The 23,396-nt window shown below is 44.8% G+C and overlaps 1 protein-coding gene across 16 annotated transcripts in view; it reads right to left on the bottom strand.

The window, feature by feature from the left end:
* LOC135911416 (uncharacterized) overlaps positions 1 to 23,396 on the bottom strand; it is a 989,518-nt gene that overhangs the window by 569,567 nt on the left and 396,555 nt on the right. The window contains exon 4 of one of the 16 annotated variants that reach the window (XR_011513991.1): positions 10,700 to 10,937. The exons of 14 other annotated variants lie outside the window; for them this stretch is intronic. The gene's annotated coding sequence lies outside the window, so the exon portion shown is untranslated. Of the gene's footprint in view, positions 1 to 10,699; positions 10,938 to 22,057; positions 22,360 to 23,396 lie in introns of those variants that run through there. One more of the 16 variants, XR_010567332.1, reaches the window with a different exon arrangement.

A 23,396-nucleotide genomic window follows, 5' to 3' on the forward strand; every position in this document is an offset into this window, starting at 1 on the left:
AACAAAAGGTGAGGTGCACTGACGTTGAACAGCAATTATTTGTGCGTTCGAAGACAGAACAGCTCATGCGCTGCAGCCCACCCCTCTGCTTCGACACTCAAACCATGCTTAGATACCCCCCCCCCCCTCCCCACTCCACATCCTCTCTAAAAAGTTCAAAAGCATGCTGAACGCTAGCAGGTTTTCCATTAGACGAAGGCGCACCGATACGCAAGTGTTCTTATTGCTCTAACGACTGCGTAAAGAGTTATTCAAGGGGGTAAAAAGTGATGTAGCCTACCCAAAAACATAATCAGCTGCATTATCAGGTAACCTTCATACTGTATTTTTCTCCGCTAGCCTTCAGAAAAACGTTCGAAGTGCTTGAAAAAGAGGTAAGACACAGGAAGGCCACAGTCAAAGATGAACCAGAAAGCCCAGATGGGGCTTTTGAAGTCGCCTTCCTGTTACGCTCAGCACACGAGGGAGACGATTAGCTTCACCGCTGTGCCTAGGTTTGCGTCAGTACCGGTGGTTTGCCTTCGTCTTGCTTTAATTGCGCTGGAGACGTACAGTGAATGCTGTAAGTCAAATAAATATGAACTCGAGAGTGAATGAGCGGCTCTTGCGAGGGTTGCAGATCTTTTTGCGAAGCTGGAGGATGCGCTTGGATAGTAAAGGCCTGCTGTGGACATCATCCTAGGTCATACGTGTATTTGTCGTGTTCGTAGTACTCGCGTACTGACCGTCCGTATTAAATCCCTCGAGCAATTTACGCAAGTCAACCACATGTTAACCACCTTGCAGAAGTTATACTGTGAAGTCAATGGAGAACATTGTGAGTCGGAAAAGGGCAGCAGTGACATTACCTCTTGTGTGTTGCTGTTGTGCCTCGCGCTTGCGTACTGTATGAACTGCAGGCCCTTTCGACGACTGCGTTCAGCCTCTTTCAGGCGATAGCTGGAATCCGCCCTTGCGTGGTGAGTGCCACATTCTTTTTGCCCAAGACTTGCCACGGAAACCGCGCGAAGTAGCTTTTTGGCAAATAATATAACTTGATGGTAAGTAATACTAATATGAATATATACCGCAACTCACGTAAATTATTGAAAAGAGAATCGGATAACCTTACATATAGTCAAAAGGTAACAAAGCAAAAAATAACCGCATTTGTGCCATGAAAAATAATTTCCCACATATGCCTGCCTGCAGCGACCATATATTTGTGCACAAACCCGGCGACTTCTTTTTGAGCACGACTCAGGCTGCTCGAAGGAAAAAAACTGGATACGAAAGCAGATATGCTAAGGGCGGTACGCGAAAGCGGCAGCTTTAAGTGCTTTATTCAAGAGCATGCCTTCCGCAGAATAGAAAGATTGGGGCAATGAAACTATATCCCCGCATACGGAACAAATGTCAGCGATGTCAATTAAAACTCACTTATGTAAATGTTTAGGCGCAGAATTAGACAGTGTGAAAGAGTAATCGATATCTCGAACGCCGGAAGAAACATGAATGAAAATTCCTGCTGTACCGCTAAATACTTTCATTCCTTAGCACTTAGAGGGGGCTGATAGTTGCGACGGGGAACCATTTGTCGATTGAATGAGCCCATAGTCAAAATGGCAATACTTCGCATAAAGGCCACCACATCTGCTCATGAAGGCCTCCACTGTGTAACTATGTCGTTATCCAGGACCGACGCAGCTACAGGGCTTCGTTCACTCGCACGTGTACTTACGCTTGCACAGTGGAACTCGGTAGAACATACTAATGCTCGTGTCTACAACTTGGACCGAATCTATGGCTACGTTTTCCGTCAGGGCTATCTAGAGCTGAGGAGACGCTTCTGTGCCGCTTCTGGCTTGGTTTGGCCTTCACAAATGCTGACTCATTTCGGATCAGAATTGCCAACAGCCTTACATGCGATAAGAGTAGGTGCGCGGAAACAATCGCCCACCCTCTCTGCGCATGTCCCTGCTTCAGTGTGCCTAAAAAAGAACTTTCGAGAGCCTTAGGTAGTCTTGACAAGTACCCTTTGTCGGAGGAAAGGGTCCGTCTTGGGACACTGGCCGAGACCATCCTCAGCACTGAAGGTTTTGAAAGCGTTGTTGAGCTTCCTGCGGAGAACTGGTTTCAGAGGCAGACTTTAAGCAGTGCCGTTTTCTCCTTTCATTTTCCCCTTTCTTTTTTGCTCTTACCTTTTTTTATAAGATCCCTTTTCTGTTATCTTTTATTCCCCTTAACCCCATTTCGTCAGCAAAAGGTAGCCAGCTGGTCTGAGAACTGGCTAACTTCCCTGTCTTCCCGTATATTCCTGGTTCCTCCTAATTGGTATCAAGTACACAAACAATTTTTTAGTTTCTTTCTTTCTCTTTTATTAAATTCCTGCACTCGTGACACCTGTCGTGTGCTTCGTCTGATTCTGTCTTGCGGCAGAGCAGCTGTAAAAGCTGTCCGTCTCATTTGGAAGCATTTTGGGCCATAGAATATTTATTTCCTTTCGCGAATGCATGTTTTGGACACATTATAAAGCATCAAGTTTGTAAAGAATAATGTTGGCACTTCCACATAAAAGACAAATATGAAAATATGTGAGTAATGTGGAGGTAGCAAAAAGGCGAGCGTTGTAGCCGTTTCATTACTAGGTTAGGCTGTAGAGCGAAAGGCAGATACTTGCCGGAATGAATAATCTCATCCAAAGCGGGCAGTGCTACGTACTGAAATATTTTGGGCCACAGGCAAGATGTACGCATAAAGAAAAGCAAGCTTGCGGCAATGAAGTGCGCAGCGAGGAATGTGAGTGGTAACCTTTTCTTTGTTTACTCCTTCGTGCTTTCCTCGTGCTTCTTTAAAGATGCCACTGGGGAAAGCAATCTACGTCCCATCAAAGGAGTTATCCCTGCGCACTTCGCAACCGCAGGAATGTGGAGCTTGTTCTGGGACGGCAGCTCAAGAAGTCACTGGTCTCTGCAACAGGCTCGCTCGACCGACACAAGCTTAGATTGAATTTCTTTCGCTGTTATTGCGCTGCTTGGTTCGTGCAGTATAGCAGCTACTAGGTGGGATGCCGCGCGCATTATCCCAGTTCTGTCGGCGATGAAGGTTGCATGTTTCTAGTTTAAAATGCGATGTCTTGCGACCATATTCTGTGGCTTTCGCGAGCTTGTTGCCCCGAAGTGTCGGAGCCGACGGTGGAATTACTCTCTATTAGCTTTATAACCAATTAGCATCGTTGTCCAAACACGCACGACATGTCTTTAAAACAAGCCACCTTCTTCGTTACATAGGTTTCGGTCTCATCTCACTGTAGTGCCCCATATTATCTATGTCATACGCGGAAACTATCGAAATGGCCAGTGATTCCGCGATTGAAGAAGGGGACGAGGGAAAGAAAGTCGAGAATCATGGGTAACAACTTCAACACGAGCAGGTGCAAGCCTTGTTGGCTTAGTTTCCAACCAGTACTCGTTACAAATAGAGCAATGCCTGAAATTCCTAAGCACTACATTTGGACTCCCGCAAAGGACCATATATTGTGCTGGATGGGCTGAAATAGCTGAAACAACAGCTTATAGTCCAGCCTATAGAGCCGGCAATCGTGACAATGACGGTGGTTCAAATCTTTTCTTCCATGATATTGAAGCAGCGCACTTTCATCTGACACGTACACGTACACATAGAAAGGACATACACAGGCGCTGTGTGTGTTTCGATGATCAGTTATCGTTCCTTTGGATGTGGCCTCTGCAGCCAACGGCATGTATGTAGTGAGCGTAACATGAAAACACACGCATGCTTCTTTAATTTGGGTGGTTAATCTATTTCAATGGCTCATTGTTTTCTCGTCCGTATCTTATCGCTGTTATTAGTAAGACGAATATGTATACGTAAGAAAAAAGAAACGTTGGCGGAATATTAATGGTGACTGCGACTGACATCTTGGCGTTAACAGCGCAACACGCAGACGGAACACGAGACGAGAAGGCGACACCGCAAGCGATGACTTTCATCACCGCTTATTTGAAAGGCTGCTTGTGGTGTCGTCTTCTCGTTTCGGGTCCCATCTACGTTTGCGCTGTTAACACTTCGATGGAAAATCAACAAGCTCTAGTTGCTAGAATGATATCTTGCCGTTATTCATAGGCCTGCATGACGATAAAGAGTTCGTTAAGAGACATTACCTCCTTTTCTTCTTGTGTGTTTGCAATCGGTGTGGGCTTTATTTTACATTTGCATGCATCTCATGATTAAGTGTCGCCGTCTGTACAGCCTCATTAGTGGAACGCGGACGTCTTAACGGGCGGAAACGAAAAAAAAAACAGTTTTTCAAGAATTTTATTGTAGGCGCCTATTACGAAAGAAAAAGACGAAGTTGACCTATTTTCACGATACGTAAATTGAAATTCATAAGAATGGATAGATAAAACTTTATTGAACATTCGGCAAGGTTTATATAATACATATTATACTTGATTAGGAAGAAAAAATAAGTACATTACTACATTTTATGCTCTTTTGTAAGCTTAAGTGGAAGAAAAGAAAACTTGCAATATAAGGGGCTATCATTAGTTCTTCAAGCGTGTCTGTAAAAGAAGCAAACCTTCAGAAAGGCAAGTGTGCTTCCTGTAACTGACGTTCTTCAACTGGTTGGAATGTACTGATATTATGCGACATTCCTTACGTAACGGTTTCTGAGTGTATAATAGAAATACAGAACGGCACGATTACAGCGAAGATATTGTTTTCTCAGCCTAACTGAGTGTGTGTAAGTCTGAACACGTAATGGTGTAATACAAACTGGACCAATCTCGGAAACACTGACATAGTAAACTGGGCTGCACACGAGTTCAGCGTCGTCGAAACTGGGCTGGTGCTGGAAACATATAATAAGCACTCACGTGACTAACGTGGGCTGCCTGGCAGGGGCTCTTCGCGATCGAGTGGCCCCACGGGCGTGTTGATCGCAGAGAGCAGGGAAGACTGGCATAAAGAACCCCGCGTTGTGAGAGGGCGCGGTATATGCATCAGTGTGATGGTACCTAAACCTATTTTCTAAACCAAGAAAAAGCGTTTTACCAGTCGGCAAGCATTCGCCATGCTAAAAATAAAAAAAGAACGTGGTGAAGAAGAGAAGCATTCACAAGCACGTTACCACGAAGTGAAACGACATGGACGTACTTCAAAGGGAGTAGAACGTGACAGTTCAGTGGGATTAGTTGGAAATCAAATAAAATTACACGGGTCTCGTGTGTCTTGCTTATCGTTTACTGGAAACGCTTCGAGAAACCTTCGCCTAACATAGTTTCAAACCAGTGCGTTGGATCTGCCGTTTTCTCTTTTTTTTAAGGATGACGAGATTCGGAATGATTGCTAAAATATAGAGCCTGAGTAAAAAAAGAATGAATTGGAGCCAACAAAAAGCTTCATTCAGCCTTTCTTTTTTACTTTGTAAAACATGGCGCGTGTCTAGCACATGAAGTGGTATTGAAATGATATAGCTTAAATAAGCAGTCTAATACTCGACACGGAGTAAGTATATCATCTCTGAGAGAAGGACACTCACAGAACTGGCGCATCGCAATGACAGAATCGTGGTTCGCAAATCGTGCACGTAAATGCGTGTCTGGAATGCATGGCCCCGAATAACGCCGACAGAATAGCTGGTAATCCGAACGAAATCCAACAAGCATGGCAGAAGCCAATCTCCTCTTCCGCTTCGATGAGACCACAGCATCTATCTGCGCGTCACACGCGCTACCCTAGAAGGGGAAATAACCTGCAGGAAGGCGAACCATATACGGTAATTCCCGCGATACGCAGAGCGTGCAAAACCTTTTCCGGAAAAGCACTGCGTAGCAAGAAAGAATGGGCGTGAAATAAACGGTGTCATGACGTACGCACCCCGTGGGCTCTGCGCTTTGGTATGGAGGAGTATGAGAATTGTGGCATTGGGGCACGTACTGGACAAAGCGACGGGAGAGGGATTCTACTCTCTGGAAAGAGGAGCTGAGCTCCTCAAACCAACGCCTCAGTACATTTCATGTGCATTTATATTCGCCATTTCGAAACAACTCCCCCCAAAACATTTACCGAGAGAACGCTCCGCGGACGGTGCTTTAAAGGTATTTGGCATAATCGAAATTTGCGATAATTTGGCATGCCAATTATGCAAAGCGGGTAATGACGATGTGAAATGGCAAAATTTTCCGACGATGCCTGATGAGTTTTTTTTTTTTGTGTAAACATGATAGAAACTCACACGCGCAGCAAATTTGCATAGAAGAGATACAGTATAACTTGTTTGGTGGTAGGCAAGCGGAACTGACAAGCACAAAAAGCCATGGCATAAGAGAATCAACTCCGCACGGCTGTGTCAGTAGTCATCTTGAAAGAACTAAAAGAAAAGATAAGCTTATGTTAAGAAAGTTACTGCGAGCTTTGAACTTTTCCCCCATTCCACTAGGGGATACTTGCCAAATATTCACAGCAGGCATGTCCTTTTTGAATGGACAAGCAACGCACACAATTGTTAGTTGGTACTTTGCTTAGGTACGAAGCAGTCACCTAACCAAACACGCACGTAGTGATAAAAATATCTAAATTTTTCTTCGTTCGCATAGACTATAGTTCATTTGATTAACGTAATGTAGGCACTAAATTTATATGATGCTATGTGAATTTCCATTTTTCTGAAGTCCAAAAATGAAAGCGTGGTAGATATACAGACCCAACAGTTCGCTTTAATACATGTGACACCGACATGAAGAAATCAGAGATGCGCTGGGCAAAAAAAAAAGAAAGAGAAGAGAGAAAGAAGATTTATTTATTTATTTTTTTTTTAGAGTACAATGGAGTGAAGAAAAGTATTGCAGCAAGTATTTCTTACGCTATTGATTGACCCACTGAGCAATTAACGCTATCCAATACCAAAAAAATGGCAGTGGCTTAGCTCGGCTATGCCAATCTATACGTAGCGAAAGCTAAGGCTTTCGCTACGTATATCCGTTACGTATGGGACGCATAGTTAGCCTTGGTTGATCTTGATGTCAAGTACAGGTTAGTACTGGTTGTCTAGCTATGTTCCGGCGTTTAGCCAGTCGCTCGGCGCCCTGTTCGTCTGTTTCCTGGGTGATTCCTCTTCATCTTGTTCAGATGTCGATTCCAGGCCTCCGCTTGCTTATCAGAATTGTCATCGTCCATACTGCCGCCTCAAGTGTGGTTGCGGTGCACGTGAGCTCCGACATGTTATCAGGCATGTAACGCAGCTGGCGAAGTGAGCGGAGCCGAACGCAACGACGAGGAACGCAGTATTACGAGGAACGCGGTATGACGTGATGTGCCTCCTCGGGGAACGGCCGCGGCGAAATCGCAAGTTAGCGGCCAGTAAAGCATTCGCTTTAAACGGTTGAACTATGCGGTTTCGGAATGTTCTTTGTACGAGCAGCATAAATTTTTAAAACGTTAATGAAGGCTGCTGTCTTGCGTTATGAGGAACGTCTTAGTATGGGTGGGGGGTGGGGCTTCGTGTTGGTTTGTACTACCTAGTGTTTTTCAACATGCACCCAATGAACGTTACACGAGCATTTTTGCATTCCCCCCGCATAGGAATAAGGCCGCAGCAGCCGGAAGCGAATCTGCGGTGGGTCAGTATAAATTGAAACTCAAACGAAACATAAGCAGTCACAACCCCTATTACGTTTACTTACTTAGAGGTACGACATGTAATCCCCTTGTAACCGGTTTATAAGCATCTGGTACTCTCAAGGATATGTCGGAGTTTGAATTAGGCCCCTGTTACAAACACAGGCAGAAACAGAACAACGCATCGAAGCTGTTTCGGAATCAATCACATTTAAATTTATGCTGATAATATGCATGTTCACATTTGCTTCGAAGGAATTTTTAACCGCTCCATCACCAGTTTCTTGAAATACCGCATCCCTACGAAAACCCAACGCTTCCCCAGATATCAGGCTCTGTAAAATTTCGACACTGGCTGTACTTCTTTCTTTCAATTGATATCTCATATGCACGTTCCTACTTGGCCAAGACTGCGTGAACGCATTCAGGTATGCGCGAGTGCTCTCTGCTCGTTTTTTCTCTAGCGGAGTCTTGCTGGCAACACAAATACCGACTTTTGTATACACATTTTATGCGAAGCATATTACGAGAGCTCAACCCAGCTCCTCAGGCGCGGCGGTGTCGCCTTCAATACCACGGGACACCGTGACGTCACAACAGAAGAGAAACGGGTCTCCGACTCGCGCCGTCGCTCGCGGCGTCGCGGCGGTATATAAGCAGCTGCGCTTGCCTCTCTGCTAGACACTCACGAGGTGAGATGCCTCCTGGAGACAGAGCTGCTCGTTGGAATGAGAAGCGAAGGTTGCGGCGTGCTACAGAGACTGATTTTCTAAGTGGCTTTGGCTCAACTCTTGCAAGATGGGCTGGGTGGGAATCGAACCAGGGTCTCCGGAGTGTGAGACGGAGACGCTACCACTGAGTTACGAGTACGATACTTCAAAGCGGTACAAAAGCGCCTCTAGTGAATGCGGTGTTGCCTTAGAAACGAGCTGTTTCTAAGGCTCAAGCGTGCGTCGCTTGCTCAGGCGCACATTTCGTTGCCGCGCCGAACGCTGCGTTGCTCGACGCTCACCGCGTCCAATGCGGGGCGCGTAGTCACTGCGCCGTAGCCCATTGTCTTACACCCCTTGGCGGGTCGACGGGAACGCTGTCGCGTTCCACTCTTGTAGGCGAAGCAGAGTAACGCATGAGTTGTTTCTTCGTCTAGCCGAACCAAATATAGCCAAGCAACAGCAGTTCACCAGGCTAAACAGCGGTTCAACACCTAAAATAAAGGCTAGTATGCTTCGCATCCTGGGCTTAACCTTAGCTAAGCCACAGCCATTTTTTTTGTAACTGCTACATAAGCTACAAAGAATTGATTCTGATAATGTGAGGGGATTTTCAACTACCTAACTGTGATTACTTAAAAGGTGGCGGTTATAAATATACTGATAGCAAAATATTCACATCTCATCACCCTCATTTGTACATATCATCCTCAATTCAGGTCATAATCGTATCTGTACATACCATCATCAGAGCCGCGACTTCTTTGTGCTCGTGGTACGGAATCATCGAGAATAAAGAAGTTCCTAAGAAGTCGCGGAGGTGGTGGGTAGACAATGCAAGACCGGAAGCGTACTCCTGCAAACGAACCACTTAGCGTGCAACCCGATAAGTTCGACCCGATAAGTTCTTCAGCGAGGAGAGCCAGCACAATGTGTGAACGTGTGTAACGACCGTCAAGTGGCAGCCGTTTAAATACGCAAGGAATTTTCGCACAGCCCAAACGGCAGCAAGGCATTCCTGCTCCGTAATAGTATAATTTTTCTCTGCTGTGTACAGGCAACGACTGGCATAGGCAATCACTCACTCGCGAGAAGTATCGAAATGTGGTAATTGACAGTGCCTATGCCATGACAGCTGGCGTCGGTGTGGACGATGGTAGATGCAGCCGTGTCAAAATGGCATAGTACCGGCTCGGGTGTGAGGGCTTGATTTAGAACCTGAAAAGATGCTTCGCTGGCCTCTGTCCAAACGAAGGGCACGGCAGCTCCAAGAAGTTTGTGAAGTGGAGACGGAAGTGTTGCGAAGTTGCCTATAAATCGGCGGACGAAGTTGCCTATAAATCGGCGAGGCCGATAAAAAGTAATTTTAACGTTCTGGCCGTGAAAAATTGACGACTGCGGCAATCTTCTCCGGGTCCGGCTTAATCCTTATTTTACTAAGAGTCCCAGAACGTTGATGATCTTTCACGCAAGGTAGCATTTTTTTTTCGTGTGTGTTCAGCTGCAGAACAGCTTTGGCAAGACAGGATAAAACTTCTAACCAAGGGTAAAACGGACACCGACCAAAAACACTAAAAGAAAAGAAACCAAGACGTTTCGGCTCCCGTACGGGGGCCTTGTTCAGAATGAAAGTCTTGATGACAAAGACGCGGACTTCCAACACGTCAGGGCATGTGTCTTGTTTGAGGTCAATGCCCTTGCCTTGTGCCGCTTTTGCGTGTGCCGCTATTTGCGCTGTTTTGTTGTTGTTCCTACCAACAAGCCCGGAAAACCACTATGCTGAATTTGAAAACTTCTTGCGTTAAGACACTCAGTAATGGCTACGTGTAACTTCCAGTGTATAAACAAACCAGTGCATAAACGTAAGAACGTGTATACTCTTGATAGAAGTTGCTCGTTCCGTGCACAGCGTCAGTACACTCAGCCTCTATACAGTTAAGTAAATGACGGTTAATGCACGGATGGCGTTGTCAGTTTTGTAGGTACTCTTCATAGTGATGTTTCACGTACCACTTGAAAACGTCCGCTCGTTCAACGGATAGATATACCAGACAGATACCAGACTTAAGCCTTTTTACTTCCTGTATGTGAGCTCCGTTGCAAGTTTATGGTGATGCACGCCATCTTTGTTTTGTCCGGTTACTCTACTCAGAAACCTCCTCATCGCAGAGATAGTGTGTTCTGTTTAAGCGCCAAGAAAAGAGGCGCTGAAAAGAGAGCCGGCTATTATTTGCGTGAGTCATTATTGGGCTTTAAGAGCTCTCGCCATTGCACCGCCATACTGGTCATTAGCAAGTGTTTAGGCAGGAAAATTCATTAGTGCGTACATTAGTGCATTCAGCCCTGGTTATGCGGAGAGTGCAGGGAGGAGAATCCGTTTCGCTCGCCAACTTGTTTGTTCTCGGCACGATTCATGATTGCTGCAAAGAGCGGTGTGCTTCTGTGCGGGGGTATTCCCTAATGAGGAGCAGCAGGTTGTAGCTTCGCAGAACACAGCGCGAACACCAAGGTGGAAATGTTGGCATCAGAGGGTGCGCGTCTGTTTGATGCGGCTGAAATTGTCGTACGGCCGAGTGCATAAATAGTCCCCGCGCTTCAGATGGTCTGCAACGAAAGAAAGAAGGACGATTTACGAATATTTACCGTATATTATTGAGCGACGACAACGTATACAGCGCTGCGTTTAATGGATGACAAACTCAACGACTCTTCTTGTGGTACATTCAAATGGGGTTATTAAGTTCGGGGCTTTTACGTCAAAGTGGGCCTTCTCTTTTCATCCGAAAGCGCCTATTCCTCTATTCAGAAAACACCGAACTCTGGTAGCACTTTTTAGTAGGGCACTGAAATATCTTGCCCACTTACTAGAGAAAGAAAATAGCTTAATACTGCTCACCGTCCGAATGCAGCGAATGGGAAGAGCGGAGAAAGAAGCTTACAGGAACGCAATCCATGGACATAATGACCAGTAATTTGGTGAACAGCTGCTTCTTTTTTCATTTATAAAGACTGCAGCATCGGTGATGGAGTCTTCGCATAAGAAAAAATCCAGTGCTTTGCGTCGAGTAAACGAGCTACTGCGATAAGCGGCTTCGCTGTACCTGAAGAAAAGAGAAAGCATATGTTCATGCAAACACACGACGAAGCGTCCACTGTAAGAACAGCAACATGGAAGGGACTTGCCGTTTAGTGCTGCGCGACTTTACGACCAGGTTGTCTACCACGAGCGTTACCACTGGGGCCAATCTGGGTGATCGAGAGGGACGGTAAGGTCTCAAGTCGACTGCGGTCCTCCCCTGTGTTGTCCATGTTTGCAGCTCTGGCGACACAAATAGTCCCTTTCGTTGTCAGCGCGCTGTCAATATCGCCAGAGATGGCAAGCGAGACCCTTGTAAGGACCCACCTCCCTCATCCCGTTTATTTTTATCTTTACTAGACTATTTCGCTTGCTTTAATGAACTCACTTCTTTTCCGACTGTACGACTAGCCTTGGGATGCGAGGCCACTAGAGGAATAGCGAGGAAGGCGAGGGCAGCTGACTGAAGGACAATTACTAACCGCCGAATGACGTACGCATGCGCATACAAAACAAGCAACCAAGTGAACAGCTAACAACCGCTCACGCATGAACGCAAGGCGCTTCATCTTGGTAAGCAGTCGCATTGTCATAGCTTTACCGACTACAGAACGACAGTGGTAACCAGCTTCAACAGGAAGGCCAACATATCCACCGAAATTCCAATCATTCTTATGCATAATTCGGACAGCTGTAGCAGTTGTTTCTCATAAAAGATTTTCTCGCGTAAGCTTGCGAGGAAAGCGACGGCGCCAGATTGAACAGCGGGGTTCTAGGGTGAGCCGATGAGCCTAGCCGTAGTGCGGTCGCATTCTTTCGAAAACGACGCTCATTGCCTCGGGTGTTTGGCAATTGTCCCACGAGCTATGACAGCCTTCCCACAGCCTTCCCACGAGCAGGAAGGCTGTTCCGCAGTTTCCCGACAAGGATGCTAGAGAAATCATAGACTGCGGTGCTTTTGAAGAACACGTTAACCACATCTAGTGCTCACAAAATATTTAAGAAAAGTAGGCAGGTGAGCCTGTACCAAACCTCGTGGTTTCACTTGAATTTCTCTCTCTCTCACACACACACGCACACTTCCGAAAAATATGCACTCCAGACGACCATGCCAACAAGGCATCGGCGAAATGGCCAAGGCGGAATCTTATTATTAAGCAGTGGCTCGACTTGAAGATGCAAATAGTACGTATAAGCCAGTCCTAATCCACAGAACATTACGCGAAGTTAGTGACAAGGACAAGCCAGAACAGATAAAATGAGAAATATACTCGCCTCTTAAGAAACGCAACGAGTCTTCTATTGCGAATATTTTATGCAAATGATCGATGCTCTTGTGATTCCGTTGCGAATCCTGGTGCTCGTAATAACGGGTGAGGTATCAGAAGTAAGGCTTCTCAGTTGCGCTTTCATTAATTCTAATATATGTTCCTGGCTGCTTGTCTCAGAAGTTGCAGATTGAACAGGGTGCTTATGTAACACGCTCTGCCAGCATGCTAAATGACATTACTAACAAATCTCCGTCTACATGGTTCCTCCCATGTCCTCTTTGCTCACAAATAGCGATTTTGCAACCTTAATTTTGTCTTAAGCTGAGCAACTTCTTTTCAACACGATTTCCACATATTCGTTTTGCTCTATAGCATCCTGGTGAGCCTGGTGATTTGCTCGAAACCTCAGCAGTCATGGAGGCATTACGGAATCAGGGTGTAGATGAGCCATATGTAAAAATACTGGAATATATCTATAGCGGCTCCACAGCCACCGTAGTCCTCCACAAAGAAAGCAACAAAATCCCAATAAAGAAAGGCGTAAGGCAGGGAGATACGATCTCTCCAATGCTATTCACAGCATTTTTACAGGAGGTATTCAGAGACCTGGAGTGGGAAGAATTGGGGATAAAAGTTGATGGAGAATACCTTAGCAACTTGCGATTCGCTGATGATATTGCCTTGCTTAGTAACTTGCTTAGACCAATTGCAATGCATGCTCACTGACCTGGAGAGGCAAAGTAGAAGAGTGGGTCTAAAAATTAATCTGCAGAAAACTAAAGTAATGTTTAACAGTCTCGGAAGAGAGCAGCAATTTACAATAGGCAGCGAGGCAGTGGAAGTCGTGAGGGAATACATCTACTTAGGGCAGGTAGTGACGGCGGATCCGGATCATGAGACGGAAATAATCAGAAGAATAAGAATGGGCTGGGGTGCATTTGGCAGGCATTCTCAGTTCATGAACAGCAGGTTGTCATTATCCCTCAAGAGAAAAGTATATAATAGCTGTGTCTTACCAGTACTCACCTACGGGGCAGAAACCTGAAGGCTTACGAAAAGGGTTCTACTCAAATTGAGGACGACGCAACGAGCTATGGAAAGAAGAATGATAGGTGTAACGTTAAGGGATAAGAAAAGAGCAGATTGGGTGAGGGAACAAACGCGAGTTAATGACATCTTAGTTGAAATCAAGAAAAATAAATGGGCATGGGCAGGACATGTAATGAGGAGGCAAGATAACCGATGGTCATTAAGGGTTACGGAGTGGATCCCAAGGGAAGGGAAGCGTAGCAGGGGACGGCAGAAAGTTAGGTGGATGGATGAGATTAAGAAGATTGCAGGGGTGGCATGGCCACAATTAGTACATGACCGGGGTTGTTGGAGAAGTATGGGAGAAACCTTTGCCCTGCAGTGGGCGTAACCAGGCTGATGATGATGATGAAAGCGTCCTAAAATAGAAATAAATATAAAGTTGCAAAAAAAATACGAGACAGTGCGGCAGGAATGCGAGCGAAATTTACGTAAGCATCAACCGCTTGCAGATTTGTTTATGCAGCTTGCTAGTTCTGTTTACATTGCCAATGTTTGAAGGGATGCTGCTGGAATGTTTTGCTATTCAAAGAAACAAAACCACGTCGTCTTTAGCAAGATGTTGAATGTTGACGCAGCGGCACGCTAGGTTCTGAACTGGGAAACCGCTCGAACTGGGAAAACGTGATTTGAGTTGTGCAACAGAATATACATTCTGGTATCATGCCTTTTTTTCAGAATTATCGCCGTCTGCCCCGAGGAGGAAGCTATCAGAAAGCTTTCCTATGTTAGTGTCGTGCTCTGGCACTACATACGTGAACAAATTTAAGCCTAAAAGCTTTCCAGCTCAAGGGGGAAGGAGGGGGCGGGGGTAAAAAGTCACCCATACACAGGTGACATTTATAACAAATGAGAGCGGCTGCAAAAGGAATTTATAAGTTATGAGCGAGAAAGAATGAGAGAGAGAACTGTCCGTGTAAACATGGATTTACTTAACGTCCTAACTATTCAAATATTCCAGTGACCTGTTTGAGATCTGCTCTGGTCAGGCTAGCTTTCTTCGCAATTCCTGGAACAGCAAGGTACGCAGGAGGCTTTTTCAAGCGCCACAGAAAGAAGAGCATTCTCGTTGGCAGGGAGTATCTAAATGACAGAGAGTGCTATTTGAAGGGAACTGACCTGGAAAATGCTACCTTGGGTCTTTGGTCAGGCAAGCGAGCGAGGTGGTGGTCGCAAACTGTGGATATATGGCAAACATGCGCCTGGAGTGCGTCAAGAGCTATATAAGACATTATTTGGTGGTCTCTCGCGGTGGCAATTGTTGCTGCTGTTGAAACACGTCGAGATAGCCCAAGACATGTTCTAAGGGCTTCGCCTTGAATGCTGTGTATGCCACTGATGTTATTTTTGTTAGCAGTGGACAGCACTGGTATGCTATATCTTACGTGACCTAGAAAGAGCGTCCTGTATGGTTGAATTTTAGATGCCACGGAAGTGCCACACGTTTCACCGCAAGAAATGTTAGCATATGGGTGGTAAAGGTAAGCCTCGTTTCAAGTATGAGATGTGGAGTCTCCATGAAAGGACTCAGTCTGTAGTAACGCCTAGGAACCGGTGAAATTTCGCATAGGAAATTGTTTGTTGGTCAATAGAAATGGGGTACCAGATCATGGGTTTGTGGTTAAAAGTGACTGAGGCGCACTTCTCGGTCAAAATGCTGAGGCCTTGAGGCTATGAGCGGATGCAACAACTGTTTATGCACCGTTGTTTGGATGGAACAGTGCGGTTAAACAGTCAAGAAAACAGGGCAGATTCACAAAGATGCATATCAGCATAAAGTTTGGCTATATTTCTGGAAAACGCCAACAATGATGCTTCAAGCTGATTACACGCCACATTGGATTCATGCTTATGCGAAACATTGTTTATTACGTCATGACGCTTTGTTTTTTTTTGTCATTATTGGTGCACTAATGTCGAATTTCCCATCCCTGGGCGAACTCGGTTTCTCATTGTTTCCCATTATTTCACGCCAAGCTTCGAAGCTTCGTCTTTATGTGCGGCTGTTGCCCGAGACGTAAAGATCTCTGTAAACTTAGTTTGCGGGCGTGTGTCCCTTTTTACGCCTGTAGTAGTGTTATATATCCAGGGCGTTTCAGCTAACTTCCGCCAGAGTTTAAAAATATGCGAATGCCGCGTAGCTGGAGAGAACCAACAATGTAATGTTGCTTGCCGTCACTTGGAGATAATCAAATTATTATTATTTTTCATTCTGCATTATCGTATGAGTTTTAATTGATTGATAAGGTTCTAATATATTATAATTGAAAAGGTGATATAAGATGAAAAGTATCAATGAGAAAATTGTAGAGTGACATGAGGAACTTACGATACAGCTTTCTGTTGCTCAATACATGCTACGTAAATGTGTTTTTCCGAGCGCGAAAGAGTCCCGCGAATACACGCAACGTGTCTCGTGCGGCCAGTCATGCGGCAATTTTGCACGCATTTTCGGTATTCTTTCACACTCAGAAAAACGCTTTTATGTAGCACGTACTGAGCAACAGGAAGCTGAATCGGGAGTTTTTCATGTCGCTCTACAATTTTCTCATTGACACTTTTCATTTAATTACAATATTTGTGAAGTTGAATAACTAGTTAGGACTAATTATGTAATGAAGAGAAAGAAAATACAATTATTTCAATATCTCCAAGCGACGGCAAACAATATTACCTTGGTTCTGCCTAGCTACCTCCTGTATCTTTCTTTCTCTCTCTCTCTCTCTGTATATATATATATATATATATATACACTCTTATCATATGGCTAATAAAAATCGGGCCCCTCGGTTAACCCCCTTTCTTATTGTTCATATATATATATATATATATATATATATATATATATATATATATATATATATATATATATATATATATATATATATATATATATATATATATATATATATATATATATATATATATATATGAGCGATAAGATTTCTTAGACGGTGAAACGCGGCCACCCGACAAGGATAAGCAAGAACTCGTGCCCATATATATATATATATATATATATATATATATATATATATATATATATATATATATATATATATATATGGGCACGAGTTCTTGCTTATCCTTGTCGGGTGGCCGCGTTTCACCGTCTAAGAAATCTTATCGCTCACACATAATGCGCCCGCATGTATCGGAAGTTTCTCGAAAGTTATCGGTGGTTCTATCCACTCCGGGCTGTCACCGAACCTTGTGTAATCTGATTCCATCGCGTGCCACGAATGGTGCTGATCTTTCTGGAAGCCACGCGGGCACCAGCGATCACTCTGCAATTTTCGATGACTGACGTATAAAAGCCGACGCCCTTGACCCGCTGATCAGATTTTCGACGATCGCCGACTGTGTTCGCCGCTATCGTTGTGCTTCAAGTGTGGTCTGTTTTCGTGGGCGCAGGTTCGCCCAATAAAAGTTAGTTTCATCTTTCACATTAGCGGTACTGTGTTCTTTACCGTCACTACCACGTGACTACATATATATATATATATATATATATATATATATATATATATATATATATATATATATATATATATATATACATACATACATACATACATACATACATACATACATACATACATACATACATACATACATACATACATACATACATACATCAGAACGCTAAAATAAAAGCTTTCAACTCACTCGAATGCGCTCGGCACTACTTAAAAACTCGTCTTACAATACTACTTCTGAATAGCACTATGCAATCTCTATGAGAGGTTTCTCACTCATCTTGAATTGTTTGATAAAGTCTAAAAACAAGAAAGGGGCTGACAGATGGGGTGGCACACTGTGAAATAAAGTTTGTGAACAGGGATGAAGTACCTCAGACAGGCTGGCCAACGTTTCGATAGGAGGACCTATCTTCGTCAAAGGCGGCCTCGTCATCCTCGGCGTAGCCTCAGTTTGAAACATGAGGCTACGGACTACGTGAGTATTCATTCATGCATTACATTTTCCATGCTCTTTGTCGTAAGAAACCACGGCGTTAACGTTGAAGAAATTACGCATTGTATATCAATATATTTAAATAAACACAGGACATCATTACGTTACGAAGTTTAGGATAACAAGGTAAAAGTTTAAATACAGCGCTGTGTATATATTGATGCGCCAAATTACATATCCTCAAATCAAAGTACTAATAATAACACTTCAAGTAATCATCTCGGTAGTTGTGAGAATTCCGTTGACAATGCACCATATTAATGCCTTAAACCATTTTTTTTTCTTCTCTGTGGTAGTACAGTTAAGACACACAGCATCCTACAGACAAAGATACGAGAAAAGAGGCGTTGTGGTTTACTTAAAATTACTATCTATTTAGAATTATAAGTATCATTTTGTTTAGTTAAACACAGTTCTTTCCGAAGCGTAATAACTCCGTTCTGCAGTTTAGTTTAAGGTAAGGTTAAAATATCGGTTCAGGAGAATGGAGTCACTTTGTCAATGAGTGTCCACAAAAGCATACTGAGACCGAATATGTGGGTGTTCTGTGCCAACACAGTCAATGATAAGTGAACGTACAAAGAAGAAAGAAACTAGATATGCGGGTTGTAATCGGTACACTAATGTTTGTTTGCTGGAAATAAACAAGCTAGACAGAAAGGTCAGCCAAGAAGACGAGTGAACATGCCAGAGTTCATTACGTAGATTGCATTGGGCTAGTTCTTGGAAGCTTGGCCACAACGCACCCCGAAGCAGCAACCTCTCCCCTTCATCTCACAGGATGTAATCGAAAATGCGGACCGTAATTGTGGCCTCAAAGCTTTCGATGCTGTTCACGCACCATCCAGCCCGTAGCGAACCCATAAAATAAAAACAAGGTCACCAACAACGCTGCCTCTCATTTTCTGCTTCCTTATCACGATTTCTTATCTCTTGCCTCCATCGCGTACTGTGTTGCTTTTTCTAACCTCACAAAAAGTAATGAAGCGAAAATACCTACACTTAACATGACTGCGTCTATGGTGTGTCGGTGCCGTCACTGCCAAGAGAAGCGAGGTACAGAGACTCGCAGACAAAAAAAAATTAGGCGACTTATCAGATATAAGCGAAATAAAATGCAGAAGGAAAAGCAAACAGAGCCTAGTAACGAGAAGAAATACAATCTTGGAATCGATGGCTCGAGGTCGAAGACCACTGGCCAATTCCCGTGGTGGTGACCTGAACACTGGTTCAGCCTGCATTAGAACATTTCTTTCAGCTCCTTTCGCTAAATGCAAGCAAAAAGAAAATCAAACGGACAGGGTAGCATGCCGTGCCAGACACTTACAAATTGCGAAATTTCTTAGGAAGAACACACACGATGCCATTATTCTTAGTGCTGTGAACGGAAATGTGGTTTCAGAGACGCGCGATCGAAATAGGTACGGCGATCTGAGAATACGTGGCATTATGAACGCCCACGTGCACCCTCACGTAGCCAACGCGCAAATGTCTTTCAGGCCTGCCAGTCACTGATGCGGACCTCTCAAAAGGTAAAAAATAGCTACATAAAGATGGAGACAAAAAAAAAACGGTCGCAGATTGCGCACAATTAGGTTTTATAGCTTTCGTTTTTTTTGTTATACTTTCATTTATGGCTGCTTGTTTACTTGAATAATTTCCTTGATTTTCCTTTACGGAGTTGCCAACGAGGCAAAAAAAAGTAAACTAGACGAGGGGTTTGATTTCGAAGCGGTTATAAATCGGGCGCCTCGACAGCACTAGTGGGATGGCGAGACACTGCGATAACTTTGACAGGATAAAAATAGCGAAACAAAAGACATGAACTTAGCTCGTAGGTTATTTCAGGCGAGTACCAATGCTAACAATAAGCCGCCTCTTCCTTGGCGCTCTGTAATGCGCACACAGCTCCGCAAGGGTCTGTACACTGACGCCTGCTTCCACTTTGTGGTGCCTTCACCTGACCACTGCAAGCGATGCTCTGGACGGCGGGCACTAATATTCCACCTTCTTCCTTCGCAAGAAAATAAATTTTCAGTCGAAGCTTGTATTGGCTCAAAGTGGCGTTGTCGCGGTTACGCAATAAGAAAAGAAAAAAAAATGGCTGTGGCTTAGGTAAGGTTAAGCCCAGGATGCGAAGCATACTAGCCTTTATTTTAGTTGTTGAACCACTGTTTAGCCTGGTGAACTGCTGTTGCTTGGCTATATTTGGTTCGGCTAGACGAAGAAACAACTCATGCATTACTTCTTCGCCTTCAAGAGTGGAACGCGACAGCGTTCCCGTCGACCCGCCAAGGGGTGTAAGACAATGGGCTACAGGGCAGCGACTACGCGCCCCGCATTGGACGCGGTGAGCGTCGAGCAAAGCAGCGTTCGGCGCGGCAACGAAATGTGCGCCTGAGCAAGAGACGCACGCCTTAGAAACAGCGCGTTTCTAAGGCAACACCGCATTCACTAGAGGCGCTTTTGTACCGCTTTGAAGCGTTGTACTCGTGGCTCAGTGGTAGCGTCTCCGTCCCACACTCCGGAGACCCTGGTTCGATTCCCACCCAGCCCGTCTTGCAAGAGTTGAGCCAAAGCCACTTCTCCTCTGTCGTGACGTCACGGTGTCACGTGATTTCATGGTCACCGCCGCGCCTGAGGAGCTGGGTTGAGCCCTCGTAATATGCTTCGCATAAAAAAAAACAGTTACTCCAGAAGCAGAGCAGCTGCGGGAAAGCATGGTTTGATGAGTTGGCAGCTGCGCCGGAGCTGGAGCGTGAGTCATTAGCAAGGATTCCAACTGCACAGGGGCGCGCTCATACCAGGTGCGCAACCAATCAGAGCCGTTTCGCTTCCGCCGGGAGGGCAAGGGCAGAGTTGAGTATCGCGCGAAGCGCCGGCTTCGTTTCTGTTCAATTGAGCCTCGCGAAACGGTTGAGACAGCCACGCATTGCGCGTTCCCCCGAGGAACGGGCAGCCTTCGACGAGCGGCGACGAGAACGCACCCATGAAGCGCGCCGTCGCCGCACCAATCCAGCCGTTAAGTGCGACGTAGCGTGAGCGCGCGCACACGTTACGTCGCTTTGGCGAGAACAGCGTCTATAGCTAGACTAATGGTTCGATGCACTGGTGCAGCCAACGTAACCGGACGTGGCCAACGAGCTCCGACGCGCCCGGCATCGAGCTACGATCGCCTGCGCACCGATAAGGTCGGACTATAAACGCGACTTTAGAGCCACCCGAGCACAGACAATCGGACAGTAACGAGAGGAAAATCCCGGGCTGCGGGAGTGGGAGGCCGAAGCAATACCGCCGCGTGACCTGTGGGTTACTTAACCACGACGAAGATCAGGTGCACGAAGTACAAGCTTCGCTTACCCTCCTTTTCCGGCAGGAGAAGGGTCGGTAATTTTTTCTCTCGCTCTGCGGCATAGTGTATCGTGTTCCATTCTTAAAGAGGAGAGACAGTCCATGAGGTGACTAGCATAATTTGGGAACATGGTGGTTGGCTTCACGCAACTAAATATGCAGAAGTAAATGTTGCTAGGCTAGTGGCTTCATGTTGTTCAGTAGGCCATAAGAAATTATGGTCATAATTGTGGTCATAATGGTCATAATTTTTATGGTCTACAGAGCAGAGTAAGTATGCTTTCGCATTCGCTCAAGGAAGTGTGGACGACCACCCTGGGTGTCTCAACAATAAAGTAGTGTGGATTTTCAGCGATACGCTTGTGTCTTCCTATACTCATTTCACCTCCCAGAATTACAGCGTTTTCTTTGGCGCTGGGATGCAATTACAATCGAAGCTGAATATCTTTTGTGCCACAGAAAATGACCGGAATAGATTTTGTGCCACTAACAGAACCAAAACACTGACAATCGCCCTCTTCGGAATGTGTCCCAGAAACTTGCCTGTGGCGATAGTGTTCCATCTCACACTTGCTTCGGCACTGGCGTGCGTTCTACGTGACATTACCTCTGGTCTATCCTCACAATATTGTAGCATATCTGTTTAAATATAGCACGTAAACAGCAAATTCTTTCAAAGCGGGGTAAGCTTCAATGTCCATGGTCACATTTGTGCTTCAAGAAGCATGCCTACAACGCCAATCAGACTGGCAAATCAAGAAGTAATACGTGTTGGTTCTTCCCCGAAGCAATATTCCGACTTATTGCTCGATTTTAAATGCGGTAATTCACTGAGGTGCCAATTTGTCAACATACTTGAGTATTCGGAAAAACAATTTTTCAAAAATAAAGAAAGTAATCTTTGTAGAATGTCCCCCCACTGCCATATATTACAACCAGCTTTTTATTAGGAGTGCCTCTACTTTATTTATATATGATCTGCCATAAAGCTCAGCCTTCAATCGGAAGTGAAATTTTGTGCAAGGGAAAAGCGGTAGGATTCCACAAATTTCGAAAAGCACACGACTGTAAGTCTGTGGTGCTCCAGCAACCACAAGTGGGTCCCTCAATTACAGAAGATGGAAGTAAGTCCGCCTTGCCGACTTTTGCCTTGAAACAAGCCGGTCGACTTCTACTGCATGGTGAGCGTGCTTCACATTTATGCAGATGGCTCTTCGATTCTAACCAGCTCCCCCGCTGTGGTGGTTATTCCATCGACATCAACCTGCAACAAGTTCAAGATCAGCCAAGTCACAAAATTGACATGGTCTGAAATTGTCACCCTACGATTCTATTTCTCTCTCTTTTCCCTGATCCTTCGCTCAGTGCAGTTTTTATCGGAGTAACCTTTTTACGTTGATGGTAGTGGGTCCTGAGTAGGCAAACAGAAGTTTTTTAGTAGGTCAGATTTGTTCAGTGTCCTTCCTATGATTTTTTTCTTTTCAAGAAAGCGATCGTGATAGCCCCACTAAAATGCCTTTCCTAGTTATCATTTGTCACAGGTAGCGATAAGCACTTGCTTTAATAGACCGTTGCTAATTACTCACGCCTAAGAAGGGCTTCAAACGTACACAGGAGACAAGCAGAAATTACACATGCAGGTGAATTTCGCATACAAAACCTTAGCTTGGCACCTTTACATTCACATAGGAAGGCAAGCACATGACAAAGATGAAGGCGAAAAAATAAAAAAAAGACAGCCATATCGCTAACCAGGAATCCACTTAGCATACCAGGAGACGCAGAAAAAGCACATGGAAATCTCATAAAAAAACGGGTAGGTAATTGTATTTTGCCCAAAGCAGCATGTACCCTTGCGCACAAGATAATTACAGTCGCGAATGAGGTATGGGAAGCACGCTGCCCTAGCTTCAGTTGTGTTTTTGTGTATCGCCAACTTGCCTACGCAGTTATTTTTTCTTATTTCAGCACACGACCACTTATTTCTTTTGTTTTTTGCCATGTAGTTATTCGCCAAACCGAAGAAAATTACAATGCAGCTGGAGCGTAAGTAAGCTTCGTTTGGCAAATGCTTCTAGAAAACGAGCCTAACTTAAGTTTCGTGCTCCAAGAAACTTGAGTTCCTCTCACCTTGCTACTTGATAAAGTAAATCCTATCTGCAACAATGTACTGTGGTATAAAGCACTGCGTAGAGTTGCCCTGTCTCTTCCTCTCTCTTTTTTATTTTATTTCTTCTTTGAAATAAAGATTTCCCCACCTAATGTCCTCCTTGTTTTCCACCAGCACGCCATACCTGAGGC

This window comes from Dermacentor albipictus, chromosome 4, assembly GCF_038994185.2.
Source record: "Dermacentor albipictus isolate Rhodes 1998 colony chromosome 4, USDA_Dalb.pri_finalv2, whole genome shotgun sequence".
Classification (NCBI taxonomy): domain Eukaryota; kingdom Metazoa; phylum Arthropoda; class Arachnida; order Ixodida; family Ixodidae; genus Dermacentor; species Dermacentor albipictus.